Here is a 24,534-nt window from a genome sequence, read left to right as displayed (position 1 = left end):
TTTTCACTGTATCTCACTACATGTGACAACAAATCAATCAAATGCCTTGGATGCATAAACTGAATTGTTAAACTTACTGATGATACAACCATAGTAGAAAAGTAAGGTATGGAAAGGTCGTAGAGGATATAGATAGGGGAACTGAGTTGGCAACTGTGAACTTGTCTTTTTTTTTGGATTATTCCTGAGATAAGGGCATCATTGGCTGGGCTAGCATTTATTGCCCATGGGTCAACCATGTTGCTGTGGGCCCAGAGACATATGCAGGTCAAACTAGGTAAGGATGGCAGATTTGAAAAGGAACGCAGTGCAGAAGGTACAGTTTAAGCTGGTGAAACCAATAGATTGACGTGGATTTAGATGGGGATTATCTAAGGGAATGGAGAGGCAAAGTTCAATCACAGATAGTAACTCCATCAGTGAGTGTTAATGTTAAAGGAGGTATGGTTGGAAAAAAATGAAATGATTGTTAGGATTTTGAATCAACTTGGATTGTGATTCAATTACTAAGGTGCGACAGTGCATCTCTACTTTTTCTTCAGACTGCTCCTTATCCGATCTCAACACTGAAGGAACAGGATACTCTGTGCAATATTCATGGTTTGACTGTAAATAACCCTGCACATCACTGAGAACAAAAAAAAAACAGGCATTTTGTCGTCTCTCTTAAGGAAAAAAAACTTCTTATATTAGGATTATTAAATCACAGAAATATTAAAGTTAAAATTCCATGAAATCGCTACTGCCTGCACATTTGGCAGAAATCAATTTTTAATTTCTTTTAATAACATCTAACCTCGTCTATCAGCTCTTTCAAATAATGTTCCAGCTATTTTCCACTTTATTGCACATAAAAATAAATGAGATTACACAGGTTTCAGAGATTTTGGCTGCAAGGCATGCAAAATCTACACAGCTCAGAGACTACAGGAATCAGCTTTTAATAAGCATTGCGCTGTACGCTGCTGAGTTTTCATTCTCTTGTTTTAGAAATTCATAAAGATTTATTTATTGACATTTATGGGGAGGGGGGAAAATTACCACTTTACACCAACATTAATACCGAAACATGCCAATGGTCATTGGAGAAGGAGATCCCACTTCAGCTGGTGAACAAACACCATGGTCAGTGAAATGAGAGATGTTGTTTTCCCCATGGAGTACCTGATGGAAACTACAGTTAACGCTCTTTGACTTTTCTGAATGTGACACTACAATGACAAATAAAAACAAAACAGTGCTTTGTGTGAAACAGTAAGACAAGCACTGATGAAGCATCTTACCATAAAGACTGTAGCTGTCTAAGGATGAGACTGACCACCACTTTACATCAGAACTAGGAGCAGGAGTAGGCCATCTGGCCCCTCGAGCCTGCTCCACCATTCAATAAGGTCATAGCTGATCTTTTCATGGCCTCAGTCCACTTACCCACCCACTCACCATGACCCTTAATTCCTTTATTGTTCAAAAATTAATCTATCTCTGCCTTAAAAACATTCCATGAGGTAGTCACAACTGCTTCACTGGGCAGGAACTCTCCAGATTCACAAAACCTTTTCCACAATTCTAGACCAGTGCTGGCTACATCAGCAATTCACACCTCTGTAACCAACGAATTAAAAAGAAACTTTCCAAAATGAGCTAGAGATGTCAAATCCATCAACTCCAGGAGATTAGAAGTACAATTCTGGATTAAGTCGCAGTGGGATTCAAGACAGCAGTTGAGTGGGATTTTTTTTAGATTAGATTAGATTACTTACAGTGTGGAAACAGGCCCTTCGGCCCAACAAGTCCACACCGACCTGCTGGAGCGCAACCCACCCATTCCCTTACATTTACACCTTTACCTAACACTACAGGCAATTTAGCATGGCCAATTCACCTGACCTGCACATCTTTGGACTGTGGGAGGAAACCGGAGCACCCGGAGGAAACCCACGCAGACACGGGGAGAATGTGCAAACTCCACACAGTCAGTCGCCTGAGTCGGGAATTGAATCCGGGTCTCTGGCGCTGTGAGGCAACAGTGCTAACCACTGTGCCACCGTGCCACCCACCGGATTATGGCAATTGGTAAGAATGTGACTCCAGTGATCAGGATAGACATTCACCCATGTTTAAATTTGGGATGGCTGAAATGTAAAATTACAAAAACTCAAATGTACATTTATGTACAGCCTTTTCCAACTTCAGGACATCCTCAAGTACTTTACAACCAATGAAGTTGCTATTGTCCCAGAGAACTGCTCTCTCATTGGAGAGGGACAACTGATGATAGGTTAATCTGAGGGTCACCATGCCTCAGGTGACAGGCAGGGACACTGAAATAACTGCACAGAGGGTGGTATCCCATCACCCAGTCACCCTTTGTTTACTTGTGCACAGTACACTGGCTGTGGCCAGCCAGCTTGGAGTCAGTCTCTGAATTGAGGAGATTCTAAATCCCCTGGTTATATTTTTTTCTTTTTAATCATTTTTTTTCTCAGAGTCAGTCCCTTAAACTGAGGAGATTCTAATTGGTTACATCGGTTAGCCAGGACTTTCCAGATTGGCCCAGATTAACAACCCCAATCAAGAATCTCCTAGTCAATGAGATCCACCTGGTTCCAATCACTACAATCACGATAGTGGGACCTTCATGGTGCAGGACCTGAAGTTGCACTATGGTGTTACATCGAATCGCAAACAACCATCCAGACAATAAGCTAACTGACCCCCACAACCACTTTTGAAGAACAGTCAATTTTCAGGGAGTCAACTCGGAGGAAAACGTTTTGCAAATTAAGCAAGAGGGTGGATTTTGGAAAGTCCTGAATTCAGTGAATTCACGACATAGATTCCATGTGTAGAAAGCTTTGTTTGAGGAGGTTAAAAAAAAATTCAAAATGATTCAGCACAGGCTGGGAAACTGAAATCCGAGTGTTCCCAATCGATCTGAGAGTTTACAATCCTGGAAACCCACCTTCCCTTCAACATCATGCAATGTTGTAATTCATGACTTTAAACACTTCTGGACTGTAGAAATGGTGCACAGTACATCATTCAATCTGACTTGTTCTAAAAGGACCCACTGGAGCTGAACTGAAGCAATTGTAAAGGCAGGAGAGTGACGAAAGTGACAATGTATGAAAGGTGCAGTCTCCCTTTCTCAGTGTCTGATAGGATCCATCTCATAGTGCATTTAATATTGATTCAGCTGAAACAACTTTTTGATACACTTTCCAATTACATCGCTGATCTTGTATCTTGATATCACTTTAAAATGAACACACACAGATACCTCATGCAGAGAAAGGCTGCATACTCCTTCAGATGTGCTGTGAGTAAAGTGCAATTCTGCATTTTACAAGCAAAAACTTGTCGCTTGAAACATGTTGTGACAGCAGTTTGATTTACTGAATAAGAAAATCATTGTTGCATGCAGATAACACAATAAGAAGAGTGATAATTTGTTTCAAGGATTCGTCTTCAGGATTTGAGCTTGGCTGACAAGTTTCCTGATGTCCCAAAAAGGTGGTAGTGAACTTTCTTCTTGAAGCGCTGGAGTAAGTCTTTGTAGCTACTTTGATGAAATTTAATGGCTGGTCCAATTCTCAACCTCTCCTTTTTCCTGTGGCCTGATGACTCTCAGGTTAAACCAACTCCAATCATCTCTCTCGAATGAAGCAGCCTTCCCCTGCTCAGGTATGACTGCGGTGGCTTAACCCTTCTCCGATCTTCCTGATTTCCTAACTGTATGCCTCAGCAGCAACAGTCTGGAAGGTAGTCAAGAACTTGGAGTGCAGAGAGAATCGCTGGAACGGAGATTTTTCAATCAGGAAGGGAGTGAAGGGTTATGGGAAAAATGCAGGAAAGTGGAGTTGAGAGTTATCAGATCAGCTGTGATCTTACTGAATGCTGAAGCAGACTCAATGGGCTGAATGGCCTTAGTTGGGAAAGCAAACATGAAGAAGTTATTGTGTCTGATCAGAGGGTCACAGATTTAAGATCATTATTTTTTTTTAAATGATGGTGGGGAGGAGGGACGGTGAGGAGATTGCCTAGTCAGCTCTGATCAGGAACGCCCTGCCTAAAAGAGTAACGGGACTAGATTCAATAAGAACTTTCAAAGGGAATTTTATAAATACTACCAAAAGGAAAAAAAACTTCAGATCATTGGGTAAAGATTTGTAGAGTAGAGTTTGATTTGAAAGCACAATGGGCGAAACAACCTCCTCAAGTGTTTTAAGAATCTATGATTGTCTGGAGAGAGCCATTAGAGTCCATGGAAACATGCCAACCTATCTGAACAGCAGAGAAATGGAGAAAATTGCTGTATAGAAGAAATAACTTCTTTTTATTTTTCTTTTGTTTACAGTGTGGAACATGATTTCAGGCAGCAGGAAGTCAGATTTCATAGGGTCCTGAGCTCCATGGAAACAGACGCAGGTCAAAGTTCAGAGCAACCTGGCACACCTAACAAGCAGGAAGAATCGCCAATACCACGGCAACCTACCAGGACTGAACCAAAAAAGTCTAAGAGGAAATGTTTTTGGTTCTTATGAACTCTGGGGCTTATCACTTCCAGACTGATTTCACCATTAAGGGAAAGACGTCAACTCTGAGTCTCCCTTTTGACGACGTCCTGTTTGGTGACTCCATCGCCTGATGACAGAAGACAGTTGTTTTCATGAGGTGACTGTTTCCTGAACACCAGCTTTTGTATTTTTAGAAATATTGCCACAATGGAGAAACAAGAGAAAAAAAAAATGCAAAAAAAAAGTATTCTACATATTTACAGGGTGTAATTTAAGAATGCTATATTTCAAAGATTAAATTCAATTGTTTAACATTGCTTTAAATATATCTATATATAGAGTCAGCGGGAGTGGGAGGGGAAATGAAAGAGAAAGATTATTAAGTGTTTCTCCTTGGATCAAAATAAAGAAAATTTAGATCCACAAGGAATAAGATTAGACGTTGTGCTAAACAGATCTTCAGGTTACTTCGATGTCAGGGGAACGGGGTCTCTTTTTTAGTGATTTTAATCAATACAGTTGAGATACATTGGCCAAGAGAGTCAATGGACTTTCAAGTTATATTCAGCACAATTTTCCCTTGCACAAAAAATTGTGAGATCTACCCCCATTCTCATCTTTTTTCATTTGATTGAAAAGTGAAGTTAAAATGCCAGGGTCAAAGAACAAAAGAAAGAAAAATACATCACCGGAACAGGCCCTTCGGCCCTCTAACCCTGCACTGACACATTTTGCCCTTCCATACTAAAACTGTCTTTACTTACAGGATCCGTATTCCTCTATTCCCTTCCGATTCATGTATTTGTCCAGTAGCCTCTTGAATGCTCCTGTTGTGCCTGCTTCCACCCGTGAGCTGCAAAAACCTGCCTCGTACATCTCTTTTGAACTTGCACCTCCTCCACCCCCGGCGCCCCCCACCACCACCACCCCCACACCTTGAAACCGTCTCCGCTACTAATTGACCCCTCCATTCTGGGGAAGAACTGCATGCTTTCCACTCTATCCATGACAGTCCTGCCTTGAACATCACAAGCAAGGCTGAAGAGCAGAAACTAAGTAGGTTATGAAGCGATGTTGAATGAGCCCACTATATTATGGTCAAATTTACCTTAAGAGTGGGTAATAAATGCTGGCCTAGAAGTACTGCCCAAATCCTGTAAATATCAAATTACAAACTCTTTGCATTAACATGCCTACTTGCGGAACGTTTCAGAGAACACCTCTGGGACACCTGGACCAACCAACCCAACCACCCCATGGCTCAACACTTCAACTCCCCCTCCCACTCCACCAAAGACATGCAGGTCCTTGGACTCCTCCATCGCCAGACCATAGCAACACGACAGTTGGAGTCCGGCCTATCACCCTCACCTTATCACCCTCACCTTAATCTCCTTCCCAAGCACTGAGGATATCACCTAGACAGGGGACGATATGTCTGCAACACAAATTTTCAGCTCGGTGAACAGAACCACAACATTAACCTCCTTCCACCTATCGCATTTCCAACGCCCGTACCCCAAGTCCCTTCTCCCTACCTTTTATCTTAGCTTGCTTGGCACATTTTCCTCATTCCTGAAGAAGGGCTCATGCCCGAAACGTCAATTCTCCTGCTCCTTGGATGCTGCCTGACCTGCTGCGCTTTTCCAGCAACACATTTTCAGCTTTGCATTAACATGTCTAGCACGTGACAAGTCTCTTCACATCAATCTCCTCAGTGAGTTGTTTTAAGCCATGTTAACTGACACAAGAACCAAGAGAGTGGTGCTGGAGAAGCTCAGCAGGTCAGGCAGCATCCAAAGGAGCACGAGAATCGACATTTCGGGCATAAGTCCTTCAGCTGGCCCGAAATGTCAATTCTTCGGCTCCTCAGATGCTGCCTGACCTGCCTGCTCCTCCAGCACCTCACTTTCAACTCTAATCTCCAGCATCTGCAGACCTCACTTTCTCCACCATGCTAAACATAGCTCACCGGGGAATTACCGTTGAGTGGGGTAACTCAATGCCTACAATCACTACGATCTCAGTTTCCCAGACGGAGCAGCAATTATGGAATAATCCCAAAGCTGCAAGGCCCTAATCCCGGTGGATGAATCCTGACCATGATGAGTTCCCTGTTTTCTAACGTAAAGTGGATGCACACCCAGTTGCTTTTTTGGATTGTAAGGAGAGGAGAAACAGAACAGGAAATGACTTGGATTGCACTGCCCAGTGAGTCATTGTAAAGCAGAATTGGTAGGATTTGAAATCAGTCGCCTATTTCTTCTGTTTTATTCTGACTCAATATTATCCCTCTTTCATTTGGTAATAGTGTTTTCCACTTCTATGTTTCTCTTTAACCTCACTATTCTCAATACCACTCTTGTTAGGCATTAGAAGTTGCCAATTTTACAGGTTTAGGTTTCCCTTCTTTTGTCACTCATTGCCTTCTCCTCCTCCTCCCTCTCCGACGATTGAGTTCCATAGTCTGCGGCCGGAGAAAACACACAAGCTCGTGTGACAATAAAGAAGGATGGGTACCCAATTTTTCACTCTATTTCTCTTCACCTTTCCCCCAGCACACACAGGCAGTTAAAATCTCAGCCTGCCAACATCTGACCACTACGTCTTGATTCTCCCCCTCACAGTGTCTTATAGAAGGCAATCCTGGTCTTCATTAACACTTCTCTTTTTAAAAGGACCCACAGCAGAATATCCGGGTTAAACCATGAGCTTCTGGCATTACCCACAGTGGAATCAAGACTGAAAGCAGTCCCTTACTGCAATCCTTCTCTTGCAAGACTTTTCTAGTTCCTTCAAGGGAGGTCATGTTGTGGATGTTCAGGAAATTGGTTAGGCCACTTTTGCAGCGCTGCATTGGATTTTGTTCTCCCTGCTACAGGAAAGATGTTGTTAAACTTGAAAGGGATTTACAACAATGTTGCCAAGGTTGCAGGTTTGGACTATAGGGTGAGGCTGAATAGGCTGGGGCTCATTTCCTTGGAGTGTTGGAGGCTGAGCGGTGATCTTACAGAAGTTTATAAAATCCTGAGGGGCATGGATAAGGTGAATAGTTAAGGTCTTTTTTTTCCCAGGGTTTGGGGAGTCCAGAACGAGAAGGCGAGAGGAGAAAGGTGAGAGGAGAAAGATATAAAAGAGACCTAAGGGGCAGAGGGTGGTGCATGTATGGGATGAGCTACCAGAGGAAGTCGTGGAGGTTTGCACATTTCCAACATTTATTAGATTTCTATAGTCCTTCAACCCAACAAGTCCACACCGACCCTCTGAAGAGTAACCCATTCCACTACATTCACCCCTGACTAATACACCAACACTACAGGCAATTTAGCATGGGCAATTCACCTAACCTGTACATTTCTGGACTGTGGTAGGAAACCGGAGCACCCGGAGGAAACCCACGCAGACACGGGGAGAATGTGCAAACTCCACACAGTGAATTGAATCCAGGTCCCTGGCGCTGTGAGGCAGCAGTGCTAACCACTGAGCCACTGTGCCGCCCATTTAGAAGATATCTGGATGGGTATATGAATAGGAAGGGTTTAGAGGGATATGGGCCAAATGGGACTGGATTAATCTATAATATCTGGTCAACATGGAAGAGTTGGACCGATGGATCTGTTTCCATGCTGTATATCTCTATGACTTAAACTCATGCTTCAGTGTCCTTTCTGGCTTCCCACTGCAATGCCCTAATGAACCAATTTGCAATTCTGATAATTAAGGTGATGATTGAAAACTTTCTGTTCTTGATATACTATCAAGACAAAATGATATTTAAACTTCACAGGTGAAGAGGTGGATGAGAAATAAGTGTGGATACGCACATGGAGATAAACCATGTGTATCACACAGTTAAGCGTGAACATAGATGTTGAATAGGCTGAGGCTGTCTTCCCTGGAGTGTTGGAGGCTGAGGGGTGACCTTATAGAGATTTATAAAATCATGAGGGGCATGGATAGGGTAAATAGACAAAATCTTTTTCCTGGGGTGGGGGAGTTCTGAACTAAAGGACATAGGTTTAGGGTGAGAGAGGAAAGATATAAAAGAGACCTAAGGGGCAACTGTTTCATGCAGAGGGTGGTACGTGTATGGAATGAGCTGGCCAGAGGAAGTGGTGGAGGCTGATACAATTGCAACAATTAAAAGGCATTTGGATTGGTATATGAATAGGAAGGGTTTGGAGGGATATGGGGAGCTGGCCAGAGGAAGTGGTGGAGGCTGATACAATTGCAACAATTAAAAGGCATTTGGATTGGTATATGAATAGGAAGGGTGGGACTAGATTGTGTTGGGATATCTGGTCAGCATGGACAGGTTGGACCAAAAGGTCTGTTTCCGTGCTGTACATTTCTATGACTCTACATCTACCCATAATTTTGCAAAGTGGGGACTGCAGATTAAGTACTACCATCTTCCCATGAACTACTGCAGAACCTGTTCCTAAAAACTTTATTTGTTTTACGGAATGAAACCAAATGACTGTGGGCGGCACGGTGGCACAGTGGTTAGCACTGCTGCCTCACAGCGCCAGAGACCCGGGTTCAATCCCCGCCTCAGGCGACTGACTGTGTGGAGTTTGCACATTCTCCCCGTGTCTGCGTGGGTTTCCTCCGGGTGCTCCGGTTTCCTCCCACAGTCCAAAGATGTGCAGGTCAGGTGAATTCGCCATGCTAAATTGCCCGTAGTGTTAGGTAAGGGGTAAATGTAGGTGTATGGGTGGTTTGCGCTTCGGCGGGTCAGTTGGACTTGTTGGGCCGAAGGGCCTGTTTCCACACTGTAAAGTAATCTAAATCTAAGACTGAGCATGTGTTTATCTTAAATGTGAGACAGAGTTGCTGGGGGAAATGTTTCTGGGTGAAATAGATCATGGAAGATCTGGCAGGTGAATGGAGTCTCTACGTTAAATACCCCCCATTGGCATTCTATATGTCTGAATCAGAACAGTGGAAAATGGAACAATCCCATCCCAGATGGAATCACAGTGAAGTCAGTCTTTCTCGTAGCAATAAAAGGACATTCAACCCCTTGAGCCCATTCTGCCAAGTCTTCATTCAGGGGCACTGGATGGGCCAACATGTATTGCTCAACCCTCAATACCCTGGAACAGGTGGTGGTGAGCCACTTCCTTGAACAACTGCAGTTCTTGGGCTGTTGGGATATCCACATAGCTGTTGGGAAGGGAGTTTCAGGATTTTTACCCAGCAATCACACTAAATACTTTCCTCAGCTCCATTGACCTGCTTTTGCTATACAATCCTTTGATACCATTACTGAACATTGGCTAATTCGGTCTTATACAATTCAGTTACCTCCCTGCTTCCCCGACTATTGCAGTGTCGACAGGCTTTGGAAGGTTTCCATACTTCCACTGCCCTTTGTGTGAAAACGTGCCTCTAACTTCTCTTCCAAATGACCTAGCTCTAAATTTACATGCTTCGGGTGAATATAGGGAGGTTTAAGCTCGTGGACATTTTGATTCCTCAACCAGAGAAAGACTTCTGTTGCTCTATCGACCCTATTGAATCCTTATAACAATTTAAAACCCTCTGCCAGAGAAACCCCTGCCTTCCACAAACAACGAAATAGTTAGAAGAAGCGATGGTAGATGGAACACTGAGCAAAGTTGATCAAAAGTTGCTTCACAAAGCAGACGTAAGCTTCATTCACTTGCCTTAGTCTGTCTGACATTAGGCACATCCTCCTGAACCTCTGTGATGATTTGTGATGTACTAAAAGATTCTACGTATTGAGCAGCTCCCCCAATCTCAAATTTGTTCCTCTCTGAGCCACTTTGCTGAGCCGTTGTGTGCAAGGCAAAGCTGCCTGTTATTATCTGGTCATTCAAAAGAATATGTGTGAAGGTTAATGGATAGGAAGAAATGACAGAGAGACAGGACAGTTTATGAATTTGGAGTTAAAGCCAAAGAGAACAATTGACTTGAAAACACAACAGTTTATCTTGAAATGAGTTACTATTTGTGTTAAAAGGCATTTTGGCAGTGCAGAGTGTTGTTCACTTCAGCTTTGCTCCCGTTTTTTTAACTCTGTTTTTGTAAATCCAATGCAGCAAGTCTTTTCGACTGCAATCTGTGACTCATTATTGGCTGGGCCAGTGAGGGCACGCAGCTAATTATTAGCCTGAGACTGCAACTTTGGGCACTGTCAGCATGTCAAGGCCAATAGGTTGCGCTCACACAGCCTTCAGAATGGTGCAACTGTGTTTCTCTGAAGATAATACCTTGGCTTTCTGACCTGCAACCAGAACTGATCTAATGGAGGTTATGGGAATTAATTAGAGCACTGCGGAAATACAGCCAAAATATCAGAATACAATGGTTGCTGGTGACGGCATTGAAAAACACTGACAATGGCTCTTTGGTTGACGTAATCAGAGTTTCAGGGTGCATGAGAGAAAGGAAAAAAAAAATTGCAAAGCAGTAACACACAAAATAAAAGAAATCAGAATAAGGGGAAACCATAATGTGGATGCAATTGCTGAATGGTTGAAAGGTTTTGTTTCGTTACTTCAGGAGCAACCACAGATTCCTATCTTTCATGCGATCATGTGGATCAGTGGTGCCAAGCAGAGTGGGTAAATTGGTTCGAATGAAGTGGAGGGTAAGTGCCAGGAAAGACCTGCGTGGCCAGTTTTCATGTTGCACTTTCTTTTCATCTCTGCTGCTGTCGATTCACCAGCGATCCCCTGTGGATCCTCACCTGCCACAGTAACCAAGGCGTTCTGCATTAGATCGGGGCTCAAGTGCATTCCTGAGTTCAGTGGAGTTGGGAAAACACTCCTCATCCTGATTCCACAGCTGCTATTTATGAATCTTTCATTACAGCAATAATCGTGTATTATGCAGGGAGCACAGAACAATTCTAATGGTGCTCATTATTTAGCAGTTTCAGAAAAGGGACTAATTGATAAATTACCTGAAGCTTGTTTTGAAATCATGACGGGCATCGATAAGGTGAATAGCAAACGTGTTTTTGTCCTCCCCTTAAGTAGGGATGTTCAAAACCAGAGGGCAGAATGTTAAGGTAACAGGAGAAAGATTTAAAAGGCACCTGAGGAGCAGCTTTTTAGCACAGAGAATAATTCTTGTGTGGAATGAACTGCCAGAGGAAGTGGTAAATGCAGGTTCTTTTTTAGCATCTGAAAGACATCTGGACAAATACGTGAACTAGATAGATTTAGAGGGATTTGGAGAAAGTGAGGACTGCAGATGCTGGAGATCAGAGTCAAAAAGTGCTGGAAAATCACAGCCGGTCAGGCAGCATCCGAGGAGCAGGAGGGTCAATGTTTCGAGCATAAACTCTTCATTAGGAATATTCAGAGGGATATGGGCCAAACGCAAGCAAGTGGAACTAGTTTAGTTTGGGAAACCTGAGCAGTATGGATGAGTTGGACCGGAAGGACTGTTTCCATGCTGTGTGACTCTGTAAACCAATGTCCTTCAATGAGATATTCAAAAGGCTGATGTCATTTAACCCCCAACACACATCTATTCACTCGCCTCCGAATTCAGATGCATCCCTGTCTGAACTGGACTGGTGTCCTACCTAACACTCAGCTGTACTTTCAACAGATCTGCATCAGATCTACCGTCACCATGACCACCCACGGGCATTTCTGGAATGATGCCCGTGTCTATTAAAGCCTCAGCTCATCTGCTGCTGAAATATTCTTCCTTGTCCTGGTTAATACTAGACTTGACTTCCAATGATCCCCTGGTATCACCCTCTGTAAACTGACACCTACTCTCACTCAAATGACAACGTCCCCATACTCACTGACAAAGTACAAGAGTAGGCCATTCTGCCCTTCATCTCCACTGCTATCCAAGTCCAGTCATGCCCTGCATTTCATAGATAGAACATAGAACATTACAGCGCAGTACAGGCCCTTCGGCCTTCAATGTTGCGCCGCCCTGTCATACTAATCTGAAGCCCATCCCACCTACACTATTCCATGTACATCCATATGCCTATCCAATGACGATTTAAATGCACTTAAACTTGGCGAATCTACTACTGATGCAGGCAAAGCATTCCATATCCTTACTACTCTCTGAGTAAAGAAACTACCTCTGACAACTGTCTTTTACCTATCTCCCCTCACTTTAAAGTTATGTCCCCTCATGTTTGCTGTCTCCATACTTGGAAAAAGGCTCTCCCTGTCCACCCTAACTAACCCTCTGATTATCTTGTATGTCTCTATTAAGTCACCTCTCAACCTCCTTCTCTCTAACGAGAACAGCCTCAAGGCCCTCAGCCTTTTCTCGTAAGACATTCCCTCCATACCAGGCAACATCCTAGTAAATCTCCTCTGCACCCTTTCCAAAGCTTCCACATCCTTCTTATAATGCGGTGACCAGAACTGTACACAATACTCCAAGTGTGGCCGTACCAGAGTTTTGTACAGCTGCAGCATAACCTTCTGGTTCTGGAACTCAATCCCTCTATTAATAAAGGCCAAAACACTGTATGCCTTCTTAAAGACTCTGTCAATCTGGGTGGCAACTTTCTGGGATCTGTGTGCATGGACACTGAGATTTCTCTGCTCATCTGCACTCCCAAGAATCCTACCATTAGCCCAGTACTTTGCATTCCAATTACCCAGCCAAAGTGTATCACCTCACACTTGTTCACATTTAACTCCATTTGCCACCTCTCAGCCCAGCTCTGCATCGTTTCTATGTTGTTGTCAGCATGTTCTGGACTTTCTGTACAGTCACTCTTCCCTATCCCTGGCCCAGCTCAGCACTCCTCGACCTTTGATTTCTTGGACACTTCCACATACTCACTGCCCCCACTGTCTGGGCCAGCCTGGGTAAGGATGGCAGAATTCCTGTCCGAAAGAACATCTGCGAACGAAATGGGTTTTTATTGATGGAAGTCTCTGATCAAGATCCAATATTTTTAAAATTAGCTTATTTAATCAGGAAATGAATTGAAATTTCACCAGCCACATTGGTGGGATTTGAACCCAGGGCCCCCTTGGTTTACTAGTCAGATGACACGACCGCAACATCACCACATCGCCAAAAATAGTATGCTTGAGGTTGAAGTGACCAAGACCAGCAGAAACAAAGTCTCTTCAGGAGTCCTGTGATATGCCCAACAAAGCAAAGAATACATTTGGCAAAAACATCCTACAAATTGGAGAGTAAAAGAGTCCTGAAGGAGAAATAATGAGCAGCAAGAGAAAAGATAAATAAACACATTTATGCTAAAATTGTTTTTGCCAAGCTAGCAAATTCCGACAGCACATATGAATTGTAAATTATTATCAGACCTTTCCGTTCAAAGTAATTCAAGAATTCATCTCACTCTGACTGCAACAGTTATTAAGAGCCTGCAGGTGTTCCATCATAATGTTAAAAAGCATCCACATGATACAAATCATCAAAGACTACATTCATTCATCGATGCCAAGTTGTATTTATGTTTTCTTCCAGAGAATTCATTGACAGCTTTATGAGTTTGAGATGGCTGAAACACGGAATATCTTTTTCCCCAAATTTCTTCCACCATCAAGACTGAAGTGTCCTGTTGGGAGGAGGGACAGGAAGAACCACGTCATATAAATTGCTCTACCTGTCAGTGGAAGGACCTCCAATGGTGTCAGCCTCGGCCCTCAGATATAGAGTCATACAGCACGGAAACAGACCCTTCGGGTCCAACACATTCATGCCGACCAGATGTCCTAATCGAATCTAGTCCCATTTGCCAGCACTTGGCCCACATTCCTCTAAACCCTTCTAATTCACATATCCATCCAGATGCCTTTTAAATGTTGCAATTGTACCAGCCTCCACCCTTCCTCTGGGAGCTCATTCCATACACGTACCACCCTCTGCGTAAAAAAGGCTGTCCCTTAGGTCCCTTTTATATCTTTCCCCTCTCACCTTAAACCTATGCCCTCTAGTTCTGGATTCCCCTAATCCAGGGAAAAGACCTTGTCTATTTACCCTATTCATGCCCCTCATAATTTTGTAAACCTCTATAAGGTCACCCCTCAGCCTCCGATGCTACAGGGAAACAGCCTCAGCCTATTAGCCTCTCCCTCTAGCTGGAACCCTCCAACCCTTGCAACATCCTTGTAAATCTTTTCTGAACCCTTTCAAGTTTCACAACCTCATTTCTATAGGAGGGAGACCAGAACTGCACAAAAGTGGCCTTATTAATGTCCTGTACAGCTGCAATATGACCTCCCAATTCCTATACTCAACACTCTGATCATTAAAGGAAAACATACTGAACACCTTTTTCACTATCCTGTCGACCTGAGAATCCACTTTCAAGGAGCTATGAATCTGCACCCCAAGGTCTCTTTGTTCAGCAACACTCCCGAGGACCTTACCATTAAGTGTATAAGTCCTGCTCTGATTTATCTTTCCAAAATGCAGCATTAGATTCAGTCAGAGTAGGAAATTTTGACAAACAACTATTCGAGATGGAATCAGTAGTCACATGAAAAAATGTGGGCTAGCTCAGAAGAATCAGCAAGCAATGGTTAAGGATAAATCATGCTTAATTAACATGCTGGAGTTTTTACGAAGAGGTAACAGAAAATATTAACAAGGGCAATACTGGTAATAGCAGAAAATGCTGGAGAAACTCAGCAAGTCTGTGCAGAGATGCTGGTTTATGAAATCTGATTGGCCTGGGCAGGTAGCGCCAAAGGGTCTGATTCTGTGCTGGATGACCCTATGGTGCTATCAGACCTGCTGAGTTTCTCCAGCATTTATTTAAGGTTTCAAACGTCTGCAGTATTTTGCTTTCATTCCGTTGATGTGTAACATGGGTATCAAAAAACACATTCAAGGCAATGTGACACATCAGACTTGTGGGAAAGGTTTTGGGCATGGAATAAAAGGACAACACCCATCAACAAACCAGGGTATATCCTGTCCCACTGGCAGGATGAACCGAGCAGAAGTGGTGGATCAAGGCATACCGTTTGGAGGGAGTTAGTCTGGGAGTCCTCCACATTGACTCCAAGCTCCATGAAGTCTCTTGACATCAAGTCATTAGTGAGTGCTCCCTCTTGGCTGATGGATCAGACCACCACACAGAGGGTAGTAAGGGAAAAGAATGTTCTCTGGCTAGGGAACTTCAATGTCAATCAGCAAGAGTGACTTCGCAGCACCATTCCTGACCAGGATGGTTGAGTCCCAAAGTTCCTAACTGCGAGATTGGGAGGAGAGAAGGTGGTGAAGGAACCAACAAAAACCAAAGAAACACAGAGAATTTTGGAGAAACTCAGCAGATCTGGCTGCATCTGGGGAGAAGGAACGTTTTACGTCCACTTCTGAATAACTTTTTTAGTGTTCTGACATACCTGCTGAGTTTCTCCAGCATTCTCGACATTTGCTTCCAAAGTTCAGCAGTATTTTGCTTTTGTAAGAGGGAGAAACATACTTGAACTAATCCTCACCAATATGCCTGCTGCAGATGCTTCTGTCCATGACTGTGTCATTGGGAATGACCACCGCATAGTCGCCATGGAGACAAAGTTCCCCCTCCACATTGAGGATACCTTCCATTGTATTTTGTGGTACTACCACCATGCTAAAAGGCTTCAAATAGATCTAGCAACTCAAGTCTGGGCTTCCGTGAAGCACTCTGGGCCATCAGCAACAACAGGAATTGATTCACAAACAATCTGCAACCTCATAGTCCAGCACATCCTACCATTACCATCAAACCAATGATGAGTACAGACCTAAAAACGAGGTGTTGACCTGATGAAGTTGCAATACAGGATGACTTGTGAGCCAAACAGGATAAGCAGCAAGTGATAGACAGGGCTAACATAAAATCAATGGGAATCAGAGAGAAAACCATCTGCTGGTTGGAGTCATACCGAGAAAATGGTTGTGGTTGTTGAAGATCAGTCATCAGCTCCAGGACATCTCTACAGGAGTTCCTTTGGATAGTGTTCCATACCCAACCATCTTCAGCTGCTTCATAATTGCGCTTCCCTCTATCATAAGGTCAGAATGAGAGTATTTGCTATTGATTGCACAATGTTCAGCACCATTCATAACTCCTCAGATATTGAAACAGTGCATACCTACATACATTAAGATATATCTAGGTTTGGGCTAGCACTGGGCAAGTAACATTCACATCACCCAAGTGCTAGGCAATCAACACCTCCAATAGGAGAGAAGCTAATCAGCACCCTTTCACATTCAATTGTATGACCATCACTGAATGATAAACTATCATCCTTGTAATCATCAAAATTCAAATGGAATCGCCAGATAACACAGTGGTCAGCGGTCACACAACAGCAGGTCAGAGGCCAGGAATCCAGCAGTGAATAACTCACCATCTGACTCCCTCAAGCCTGTCCACCATCTACAAGGCACAAGTCAGGAGTGTGATGGAATACTCCCCACTTGCTGGTATGAGCACAATTCAAATTACACTGAAGGAGCTTGACTCCATCCAGCACCTCATCTGTAAACATCCATTCCCTCCACCACCACTGCTCAGTGGCAACAGTGTGTACTATCTACAAGATACATTGCAGAAATTCACCAGGATTCCTTTAGCAGCACTTTTCGAACCCACAACTGCGACCATCTAGAAGGACAAGGGCAGTAGAGATATAAGAACGCCAGCAGCTACAAGTTCTCTTCCAAAACACTCACCATCCTCACTTGGAAATATATTGCTGATCCTCAGTGTGGCATCATTATGTACCTCCTTCCCCAAAAGAACTGTGGATGCACCTGCATCAAATGGGTCATGGTTTCCAAGGGCAACAAGGAGGGACAATAAATGCTGGGCCAGCCAGCCACAACCAGATCCAATTAATCAGAGAAAAAGATGTCAGAGTCGACAGTTTTAAACTATTTTGGGGTCTGAAATGCACTGCCTTTAAGTGAGGTGGAAGAAGATTCCACAGAGGCATTCTACAGGACACTGGTTGCTTACTACAGTAGAAACAATGTGCATTAAGCAAAAAGCTCAGAGAACCAGTGCAGACATGTTGGGGTAAATAGCCTGCTGACCATAACATTTCAGCTATCCAATGAGAAGATTAAAGGTGAATACCCCACTCCCGAGTTCACAATGTAGAATGATACTTGGCCTCCAGTACTGACAGACAGGGTCGCACTGTAATTGTTCCATGTACATCAAATAATGGACATGAAAAGATCTCCGCAACATTATCTACAAGATGAGCACGAACATTGTCTCCTCCTTGTATTCCTCATTCACCTTTAATACAAATTATCTGGTCATTTCCACATTGCTTATTGTGGAGTCAAGCTGTGTACAAATTGACTGATGAATTTCCTATTCCAAAAGTACTTTACTGGATGTAAAATGCTTTGGGACATGAAAGTTGATCCGGAAATGCAAGTCTTTCTCTCCTTCAGTGCCTTGTAAAAAGCTCTCTCATTACTGATCTGTCTCTCTCTCTCTCCAATTTCTCACTCTCTGTCTTCCTGCTGTCACTTGTTTTTCTATATTTCTCTCTTACTTTTTGTCTCCATATCTCTGTGTCTTTCACTTGTACCTCTTTTGCTTTGTCCCTTTCGCTCTTTATCTCGTACTTGTGCTGCCCCAACGCTTATCCATCAACTTGGAATTTCAAGTCTGCCAACACTGGGGGACAATTAAGTGTGAGATTTATGCTTTAGGATCGAGATTGTATTGTAGAACTGTGCTTACTTATCAGAATGAGTTACATTGGGATGAACCTGCACTTGCAAAGCACGCTGACTGAGACCTGATGAGAAATGGATGCTATTTTTGCATCAGGTGCCTGAATCAAGTACCTCATTTCATTCATGGCCAGTTATTTCCAAATCTGTCTTTCATGTTATTTATGATCATTGGAGATAGGGAGGAGGTCATGTGGCAGAGAGAAGCAATGTAACTAAATGGTTTAATATTGGTAGTTAGCAGTAGGCCTCGTAATGCAGTTTCCAGGGCAACAGCATCTCAAGGTCTCTGTGCAGTTTACTGCGATCGTTGAAATATTAAAAGCTGATAAGGGTAGGGGCTTCAAAGAGGCTTTGACCATTTGTCACTTGAATTGACAAACAGAGATGAATTGTCTGCTCTCTAACTCCCGGCATTGTGCACACTTACAGCTGGCCTGCAAGGCATCACAGCGGAGGAGGTCAAAATTAATCTCCTCTTCCCTCTGAAACGTCTGACATTTCTACAGAGTCACTCTGTAAAAAGAGAAACCCTCTCTCCCTACAGCTATTCATGCTGACCCACGCTTCAGAAGCTCCAGTCGCTTTTACTGAGCTCAACCTCATACTGTCATGGGATGAACAAGGTCCAGTGTTTGACTTGAAGTTGCACCTCTGAGTAAGAACCATTCGTTTTGTGAAGAACACTCACTTATGGCAGGATCGAAACGAAAATATTTTCATCCAAACAGTTCACCTATATATGTATTTTTAATTAACCTATTCAGAGATATTTTGACACATGTCTCGAGCAGATTTCCGGGCGCAGATGCAGCGACACTATCACTGTGCTACCAAAACCCTAGGGTTACCTTTTATCTTTACCGTATCCACTCTAATTAGAGACATATTTGTTGCCCTATATGTTTGTTGGAGAAATAAATGACTGAATTCAAGTGACGAAGGGAGAAAGACCTCAGCAATTATTCACTACAAATCACGTCTTACAGAGCACGTGTTGATGACCAGATACTAGCAAATGGGTAGCTCTCGAAATCCCAGTGGTCACAACAGATATTCTTTGTGGTGTGTAAAATATAAAAGCCTTGCAAGTTTTATTTGTGTCTGAAGTCACACGAGTACATGTCGTAGAGCACCCAGGCATTTCTTCAAATGCTGGAGCTGTGCACTGCCATAGTCAAGCAGCATTGGGAGTACTGTCGACCATTCAAGTAGCTACGATGTAAGGCAGGCCAAATAAAAGGGAAAGATTAAGTTTCACCAGACCATAGGGCTGCTTTCTCATTTGAGAGGGATGTCTGCTGGTAGTTTAACCTGAGGGTCACCATAATTCAGGTGAGGGGGAGAGGTTGAGAAGGGGTCAGAGGGTCATATAGCACGGAAACAGACCCGTCTGTCCAACCAGTCCATTCCAAACAAAATCCCAAACGAAATCACGTCCTTCATGGTAACCTCTGCCGATGATGGAATTGAACCCATGCTGTTGGCCCCACTCTGTATCACAAACCAGGCATCCAGCAGTGAGCAGTACTGCCAGAGTGAAGAGCTCTTTCACATCGATCTAGGAGGTTTTATACTTTATCTTTATTCTTTCATGGAGGATGAGTGTCACTGTTAAGGCAGGCCCTTATTGGCCATCCCGAATTTCCCTAAACAGAGTGGCTTCCTAGGCTGTTTCAGAAGACGGTTAAAAGTAAAACGCATCGTTGTGTGTCACAGGTAGACCAGACCAGATGAGGATGGCAGTATGTTTTTCCCTAATGGGAAAACAGATGGATTTTATGATATTTGATATCTTAATGTTGATTGTTACTGAGACTGGCTTTCAGTTCCAGATTGTTAAGTCCTCTGGTTGCTGTGATTCCCTTGCACCATCAGAATCCGGTCACTGCCCTTAATTAGATTAGATTTCACCCTTTTTCCTCTAACTAAGGCACCCTATACTGTGGGCAATTAGCATGGCCAATTCACCTAACCTGCACATCTTTGGATTGTGGGAGGAAACCGGAGCACCTGGAGGAAACCCATGCAGACATGGGGAGAATGTGCAAACTCCACACCAGACAGTCGCCTGAGGTTGGAATCAAACCTGGGATGCTGGTGCTGTGAGGCAGCAGTGCTAACCACTGAGCCACAAATTGGAGATGTTCATGCTCTCCTTCAGGTTCTCTTGTCCATGATTAATGTAATGAAGTCAGAGGCTGAGCAGCCCTGGTGGAGCATAGGATATTGCTCAGCATTTGCTGTTTGACAGTACAGTTCACAACAGCTTCCACTATTTTGCTGATGATGGAAAGCAGACTGTTGGGGTGGGGTCATTGATCGATTTGGATTTGCGCCAGTCTTTGCAAATAGGGCAGACCTAGATCGTTTTCCACATTTTCAGCTGGTTGGCAGTGTTGTAGCTGTTTTAGAACAGCTTTGGCTATGGATGTAACTAGTTCTGGAGCACAGGTTTCAATACTATTTACCGGAATGTTGTCAGGGCCCTAAGCCTTTGCAATGTCAAGTGCTTTTAAGTGGAGTGAATCGAAACAGCTAAAAATTGGTATCTGTGGTATGGGGACTGCTGGAGGAGGGCAAGACGGATCATCCACTTGGAACATTTGGCTGAAGGTTATTGCAAAAGCCTCACATTGATCTGATGAGCTGGGCTCCCTATCATTGAGGATGGGCATGTTTATGGAGTTGGAGAATGTGAGGACTGCAGATGCTGGAGATCAGAGGTGAGAGTGGGGTGCTGGAAAAGTAGGTCAGGCAGTATCCGAGGAGCAGGAGAATCGACAATTCTGGCAAGAACCCTTCATCAGGAGCCTTTCATTTACGGAGCCTCCCTGTTCCAATTAACTGTTTGTCCATGACCATTCACTGTTGGTTCATTGTGGCTGGTTGGAAGGGGTGGGGAAAATGATCTCCACTGTCAATCCAATTAGAGGAGGTGGGAATATGTTGGAGAGGTGGTTGAACAGGGATTCCCTCCCTTTTACCCCCTGCAGCCTTCAGCCGTTTAATCCCAGGATATCAGATGTTCAGCTGTGCTCTGAGGATCATCACTCTAGACATTTGCATTGCTGCCTCAATCAGTAAAGTAACTGTGAAGTTACCCGTCTTCTATATTTCCTTCACCTTACTGGAGAAACAACTTTGACACTAAAAGCAGCATTATACAACACTGAAAAATCCCAACAAGTATGTAAAATATCAACATTGAACTCCTGATGATTTACATCAATGCCTTGTTCTTCACTTAAAGAACCCATTTTTCTTCAGGTTGTCAAGTTGCATCCTCTTTACTTTCAACAGATAATCTGGGCCACCATCGTGAGCACAAGACACTGAACAGCAAGGCTGTCCTGGTATGAGGCTAGTGCCGCACAGTGGCTGCCAACAGATTTTGAAATCTCAAATTATTGATCTCCCATGAAAACAGATGGTAAACAGATGATTCATTGGCAGCATCAGCTGCTGTTCACCAGGATTGATGTGAACATGTGAGTATCTCAAGAGCATTGGACTGAGATGAACCAAGGTTCCTTAACCTTGAGGGCATGTTTTGAAGATTTGTAAATTTAAGCTCCTCACCTTCAGAAAAACATGAGTACATTCATGGGAACTCATGGAAGAGTAATGAATTGAAGAATGTATACTTATTAAACAAATCACCTCACTTCTTGCCTTCTTTTGCTAATGACTAAATTTATGATCAATAGTCACTGACTCATTGATTAGTGGAAATAGCGTTTTATCCCAGTTTAGGTTATGAAGACCATTTAGAGTTTGGACAACACCTCAGATTGAATTGTGTGCTCCCTCTTCTAGAGAGAATACTTAGTTATAGATATTTTTAGTCAGCCTGTTTAGGTGTGTTATACTTGTGTAGATGGGATGTGAGCCTGGGCCTTCTAACTCTGATGGAGGGACACTACCACAAGACCTATATACTAACTTGTGGCGGAATCTTAATGAGGTACCACATGTCTTACTTGTCAGCTGGAGAAACATCAATACAGCCATGCTGTTGCTTTGCAAGAAGACCAACCCAACCATTATCCAATCAGGTAGATACCAATCTAGATTAGACTAGATTCCCTACAGTGTGGAAACAGGCCCTTCGGCCCAACAAGTCCATAACAACCCTCTGAAGAGCAACCCACCCAGACACATCTCCCTCTGACTAATGCATTTAACACTATAGATAATTTAGCATGGCCAAGCCACCTGAACTGCTCATCTTTGGATTGTGGGAGGAAACTGGGGCACCCAGAGAAAACCCACACAGACACAGGGAGAATGCGCAAACTTCACACAGCCGATCGCCCAAGACTGGAATTAGCCCGGGTCTCTGGCGCTGATAGGCTGCAGTCCTAACCACTGAGCCACCGTGCTACTGGCAGGACTTGCCCAGAATCAAAACCCAGGTGGAGATCCCACCAACAGAGAGCTGCTGGCCAGGGCATGGCTGCTTTTGTGCCCAGCATTGCAAATGGGGGGAATGCTTCGATAGTGAAACCTGCCATAATTTTGCTACCCTGTTTCCATAACAATATTGGACCGGAGTACAGGAAAGGGAAGTCATGGTTACTTCAAATGGTTACTTTGCATCCATTCATGCAAAGAGGAATCTTACACTTGCATCAGGTTACTTAGATATCATGTTCCCAAAATGCCCAGAGATCACAACAGAACAGGTTAGCCATCTCCTGTTGTTCTCTGTTCTTGCTAACCCAACATCACCGTAAGTGCCATAACGATGTGTAATAATCATAGAATGCTTACAGTATGGAAACAGGCCAATTGGCACAACAAGTCCACGCTGATCCCCTGGAGAGTAACCCACCCAGACCCTTTTTCTATCCTATTACTCTACATTTACCTTGACTAATGCAACTAACCCACACATCCCTGAACATTATGGGCAATTTAGCTTGGCCAATCCACCTAAGCTGCACATCTTTGGATTGTGGGAGGAAACCAGAGCACCTGGAGGAAACTCACACAGACACAGGCAGAATGTGCAAGCTCATTAGCAACACAGTGTCTTAATGGTTGGCACTGCTGCCTCACAGCGTCAGGGGCGCAGGTTCAATTCCAGCCTCGGGTGCCTGCCTGTGTGGAGTTTGCACATTCTCCCCGTGTCTGCGTGGGTTTCCTCCGGGTGCTCCAGTTTCCTCCCACAGTCCAAAGGTGTGCAGGTTAGCCATGCTAAGTTCCCATAGCGTCCAGGGATGTGCAGGCTAGGTCGATTAGCCATGAGAAATGCAAGGTTACAGTGGTAGAGTAGGGGGTTCAGTCTGGGTGGGAAGACCTTCAGAAGGTTGATGTCAATTCAAAGAACGTACAGAAACCTTAATCAAAACAACTTGTATTGAGTCAAGCCACTTCACCCTAACGCGGAACACAGTCGGAATAAACACATCCTCATCTCAGCAACTAAGAGAAAGGTAAGCATTTGCATTGCACTGCTTGCATCCTTACAATGTCAACAAGTGCTTCAGAACTAATGAAGTGTCTCTTCTGAAATGCAGTCACCTTTGCAATGGAAGAAACTTAATGGCCTACCTCTGCTGGGATCACGAGACACTGTACACAGGTTCAGTTAGCTTATGAATGCATGATTCAAATGTGGAGGCTGATATGAAGTAGGCGGTAGCAGGTTTGCTCACAATTAAGAAAATATGAAACAAAAATCGATAGCATAATCACTGCTTTTGAGAACAGGAATTTCTTTTTTGAAATTCTAAGCAAGCTGGCCTTGCAGCTCTGTGTAATGCCAACAGTTTATTCATTAATGATATCATCCCAAGGGCAACAAAGGATGGGCAATAAATGCTGGGCTTACCAGTGCCGCCCACATCCCTGGAAATGAATTAAATGCAAATGTGTCAGTTCTTTCATTATTAAATGACGTGATGCGAATTATTTGAATGCAGAGAGAGCCAAAGGTGAGGATTAGCTGAAGTCAAAGCAGGCACAAGGGGCAAACGACTTATCATCACCCCATAACAAATTGCGTTCATACGTCAATAAGTGAATTAAAATATACCAAAGCACTTCAGAGGAGCATCATCAAACAATGCTTGACACTGAGCCTCATATTAAGTCAGGTGAGCAAAATACTGGTCAAGGAAGCCACTTGCACAAAGCAGCTTAGAGTCATAGAGATTTACAGCACAGAAACAGACCCTTTGGTGCAACTTCTGGATTAGTGGTGCTGGAAGAGAACAGCAGTTCAGGCAGCATCCAAGGAGCTTTGAAATCGATGTTTCGGGCAAAAGCCCTTCATCAGGAATAAAGTGCTTTTGCCCGAAACATCGATTTCAAAGCT

At 43.6% G+C, this 24,534-nt stretch overlaps 1 protein-coding gene and 1 long non-coding RNA gene across 2 annotated transcripts in view; one reads left to right on the top strand and one right to left on the bottom strand.

The window, feature by feature from the left end:
• Positions 1 to 4,424, top strand: part of LOC122553933 — a 124,645-nt gene extending 120,221 nt beyond the window's left edge. The window contains exon 3 of the long non-coding RNA XR_006312878.1: positions 4,358 to 4,424. This is a non-coding gene — a long non-coding RNA (uncharacterized LOC122553933). The remainder of the gene's footprint in view (positions 1 to 4,357) is intronic.
• LOC122553785 (dedicator of cytokinesis protein 2-like) overlaps positions 1 to 24,534 on the bottom strand; it is a 1,227,980-nt gene that overhangs the window by 760,793 nt on the left and 442,653 nt on the right. The gene's annotated exons all lie outside the window — the stretch shown is intronic.

This window comes from Chiloscyllium plagiosum, chromosome 1 (assembly GCF_004010195.1).
Source record: "Chiloscyllium plagiosum isolate BGI_BamShark_2017 chromosome 1, ASM401019v2, whole genome shotgun sequence".
NCBI lineage: Eukaryota > Metazoa > Chordata > Chondrichthyes > Orectolobiformes > Hemiscylliidae > Chiloscyllium > Chiloscyllium plagiosum.
The sequence above is the reverse complement of the archived record's forward strand: the minus strand, read 5'-3'. Positions and strand labels throughout refer to the sequence as shown.